The following is a 4,730-nucleotide window of genomic DNA, read 5'->3' as shown; positions in this document are numbered from 1 at the left end:
TAGTTCATCCAGATCAATGTGACAGCAATGAGTCATCAACCCAAAATGAAGGAACCAATCAGATTGCAGGAAATTCTTGCATTGTTGCAATTGAGGTAAAGGTCTATTTTTGATAAACTATCTCTTTTGACATGCAGAGGTAGCTCACATTAGTTTTCTTTGCTTACGTTTACGGGGTCACAATCAGCCATTAATGGGTAAAAGTAGGGCCACTACCAACTTTAGCCCTTTGTCACTGCGAACTGATGTTTTGTGATTTTTTTTTTTTTACTTTGTTTGACAGAGGTTTGACATCACTGTAAAACTGTTAAATTCTTAAGTGACAGGGGCACCCTCTCTTGGGTGACAAGCCTCCTCATACATGAACCTCAGCCTGTTTGGGGCCGGGAAAAGCCAGTACGCGATTGCTACGTGATTGCCTCCCAGAAGTTCTCCCATCTGGAAACCAACCACACGCAGCGTTCCTTAACAATGATTGAACTAGATTCGTTGAAGCTTAACCCATCGGTTTGTATCCGGATGGGTGACCATCTGTAATCTTGTTTGTAAGGCTGGGTGAATGTGATTTGACAATTTAGTTTGATAAGGTGTAGGCATTTTCCTTCGGGGAAATTGACCACACCTCCATTGAATTTCTACTTTCTCTTGGAGCATTAGTCAGTTTTATACAACATCTTTTATCTCTTCTGCTTGCACTTTTATTTTATTCCTTGGAGGATGGGGATTAACTATAATACCAACTTACAAACATATTGTTCACTGTGCTACAATTAGATCTTCTATGTAATATGTATATAATATGTAGGATGTAGGGACATAGTTAATGAAATATGAACCTTTAGTTCGCACGAAAGAAAATCATATATTGCGCGTCGCATGCGGTATTTTTAACTTTCATTATTCCGCGATATCAATATCGTGCAGATCAAGCAAACTGGAAACCTAGTAAGTCATGTTAATGATCCAACTACACCAACTTGAAGTTTACCGAGACCTACTAGTGGTGTGGCTGTAGTTGACGGGATGTTTTTCTTTGCAAAATAAATGCTACATATTATACATATTTCAACGGATTACTTTCTACTGTTCTCGTGTTGACCCAGCACCTAAATGGGAGGTATTGTGTCACTTCTCATCACCCATCCGATGAGTGGCATACTACGGGACAAGTATACTACGACACAGACCACACGAGTCTAATGTAGCATTGCCACGAAATAAAAACGGCGGTGAAACACTCATCTTGTGGCCAGAAGTTGGGAATCCAGTACTGACCTTCTGATTCTTCTTCTTCGCCTTTTCCGCTGTTTCTCCGACAGGATGGACGGGAATTTTTCACGGGGGGAAATCTGGAGGTAAAAATTTTCCATTGGGAAATTCTGAACGTGAAAATTCTGTTATGGGAAGATCTGAAGGTAAAAATCTTGTTTGGGGGATTCTGACTGTAAAAATCCCATTAGTTTTCTTTGTTTACGTTTACGGGGTCACAATCAGCCATTTTAATGGGTAAAAGTAGGGCCACTACCACCTTTAGCCCTTTGTCAGTGCGAACTGATGTTTTGTGAATTTTTTTTTTTTTTTTACTTTGTTTGATAGAGGTTTGACATCACTGTAAAACTGTTAAATTCTTAAGTGACGGGGGCACCCTCTCTTGGGTGACAAGCTACTCGCCTCCTCACACGAACCTCAGCCTGTTTGGGGCCGGGAAAAGCCAGTACGCGATTGCTACGTGATTACCTCCCAGAAGTTCTCCCATCTGGAAACCAACCACACGCAGCGTTGCTTAACAATGATTGAACTAGATTCGTTGAAGCTTAACCCATCCTTTAGGGTTCTTCGCCCCTACACCTAAGTCGAATGAACACGACTACACTGTAAGAAATAGCTCTGACTTTTTCTTCCGACTTTCACATTATTATGTAGGTGTCGGGTGGTTCGTCACGCCAAGAGCCGCGGTCCCTCAGAAAAACCTCGCTCGGAAAATGCATTAAGGAAATCGAAACCAGAATGTAATAAGGAAATTTTAATTTATGTGTTGAACTTTGTTCTTCAGGAAAACCTCGCTCGGAAAATGCATTAAGGAAATCGAAACCAGAATATAATAAGGAAATTTCAATTGATGTGTTGAACTTTTTTTTGCCAAATTTCATCAAAATCGGCCAAACTGTAACTAGGATTATTTTGGACACAAGCAAAGTAGGTATGGTTTATAAAAAGAAATTTGATAGAGGGAACTACCTATAACTGCTAAGACATTCTTGTAAGCGCTAGGTCGCGAGTTCGATTTCCCGCGAAGGGCAAATTTTATCCTAAAGTCCTAAACAGATAGAGTTCCTTCTCGGACTTCTCACTCTTATCTTGTCTTTCTTCTCTCTTCGCTTTCGGGACGATAAGACCTGAGCAGTTACAGTTCCCTCTATTAAATCTCTTGAAAAAACTAGATGACAAATATCACTTCAAATTGCAACATCTCCTACACAGGAAAGTACTCTAATCCACAAGAGGGTAAATACCCATTCGAATCTAAACTGTAGTAATCGAATGCATGCGGTTTGTATCTAGGTATAATCTGTAAGACAGGTAGGTAATAGTAAATACAGTCATGTAAAATAGTCATGCCATTATTCTGGCATGACTGTTATTCTCTCTGCGTCCATGTGCATGCTAGATCTTGGTGGTTATTTCGAAATATCCTGGTAAAGTTCTTTTCCCGCAATCAAATCTATTGGGAATTCCCTCAACTATGTATGAAATAAGTTGAACTTTAACAGATAGTTCGTGGCGTAAAATAGGTTTGTTATTCATTTACCTATTTATTTCTTCATGTAGTCTATTATTTATTTACCTATTTAAAACACTTTTCCTTTAAGATGGGAATTATAATTGGAGAGGGAAAAAAATAGAGTAGTGGAGATGACAAAATCATAATTTAGTGGAGATGACAAAAGCCCAATTTAGGGGAGATGACAAAATCACAATTTAGTGAATATGACAAAATCCCAATTTAGGGGAGATGACAAAATCACAATTTAGTGGAGATGACAAAATTCCATATTAGTGGAGATGACAAAATCCCAATTTAGGGGAGATGACAAAATCCCAATTTAGTGAATATGACAAAATCCCAATTTAGGGGAGATGACAAAATCACAATTTAGTGGAGATGACAAAATCCCATATTAGTGCGGAGATGACAAAATCACAATTTAGGGGGATGACAAAATCACAATTTAGTGGAGATGACAAAATTCCATATTAGTGGAGATGACACAATCCCATATTAGTAGAGATGATAAAATCACAATTTAGTGCAGATGACAAAGGGAGACACCCTTGTAAGCACCAAGTAGCGGGTTCGATTCCCGAACAGATCGGATTTTATCCTAACCAGAAAAAGTTCATTCTCGGAACATCTGGCTTTCTCCTATCCTGTCTTCCTTCTCTATTCGCTTTCGGCGGGACGATAAGACCTTAGCAGTTGCAGTTCCCTCTATCAAACCTTTTCAAAGAAAAAATATCCGACTATATCACTTTGAATGCATCTATCCCGAAGGATCACTAAAGTTAAACAACGCCAAAGGATCACTAAAGTTGATACACCAAAGTAAAGGTAAATGAAAATTTATTCGATTTACCCTTTACTCCCGCAGTCTAAACAAGGTCTTATATATTTCATAGGTATAGTTTAAACATATGTAAACAAAAAAACCTTGTTTAAATATTAAAAAAAGAAAAAAAAAATGTTTAAATATTAAAAAGAAAAAAATACAAAAATATGTGATTAGGATTAGGATTAGGAGAGGGATAGGGGTGTCTTCCACATACACACAATTACACTCACATTCATACTTGCATCCCGTGTCCGCCCGCGCGCGAATGCCCCAACATCTGCACCCAATTCAAGGAGGTGTTGATGGTGACAGCCCAGTGGACACCTCCTACGTTCAGGTTTGTAACACCACTGTCTGTGTTGTAGCATGCCCATCCCATAGTATGTCCTTCATCTGTTGGACAAGAATAGACACAATACTTATTTCTCAATTAGGTGTCAACACAAAATAGTTGCAATCAAAATAGAAACTGGAAAATTCTTGGTACCTATCTCTGGACATCAAACCTGGAACCTTCGGCATGGCCAGCAAGTGTAATACCACAGGACTTACTAAGTATAATGTCAAATTCCTAATTCTTATAATAAATTGCCTAGGTAATTTGAAGGCTGTCAGCTGTCAACAGATGTTCCATTTTGAGAACAGTATAATAGAGCAATCTTTATTAATACCTACCTATAAATTTGTTTACAATATTATTATGTAGGTATACCTAAATTTATGTGTTTACAATAATTAACAATGTTTGATTTTTTTACTTTCTATTACCCTTATTTTTCTTTAATTTTCATTCCAGATAGCCGATCAGTCAGGGAAGAACCTCACCCTACCGAAAGAAGAAGAGAAGTCTCTAGTGACTGCCATGGTATTGCATGAGAAGGGTAGAGCAGCATTGGAGAAGAAAGACTATGCCAGAGCTCTGGTATTCTTACTGGAGGCTGATAATCGATTCAAGTATGTGAAATATTAGGCTACATTAAACATTGTCTGGCTGGGGGACATTAATGGAGCAGTTGCAAATGGGTAAAAATTATAAATAAATGGTCGATTCCTATGTAAAAAGTTGGGAAAAATCCAAATCTGAGGTCAAAACTCCGAAAAAATAACACTGTCAAAGGT

At 38.2% G+C, this 4,730-nt stretch overlaps 1 non-coding gene across 1 annotated transcript; it reads left to right on the top strand.

Annotated features, from left to right (window-relative positions):
* Positions 1 to 3,908: 3,908 nt before the first annotated feature.
* Positions 3,909 to 4,526, top strand: LOC103517966. Its single transcript, XR_003393881.1, has 2 exons — positions 3,909 to 3,948; positions 4,408 to 4,526. It is a non-coding gene; the product is annotated as an uncharacterized LOC103517966 (transcript).
* The last annotated feature ends 204 nt before the right edge of the window (positions 4,527 to 4,730 follow it).

Source organism: Diaphorina citri, unplaced genomic scaffold (genome assembly GCF_000475195.1).
Source record: "Diaphorina citri unplaced genomic scaffold, Diaci psyllid genome assembly version 1.1 scaffold2023, whole genome shotgun sequence".
NCBI classification, from domain to species: domain Eukaryota; kingdom Metazoa; phylum Arthropoda; class Insecta; order Hemiptera; family Psyllidae; genus Diaphorina; species Diaphorina citri.
Note: the sequence above shows the minus strand (reverse complement) of the source record. Positions and strands in the feature narration are given on the sequence as shown.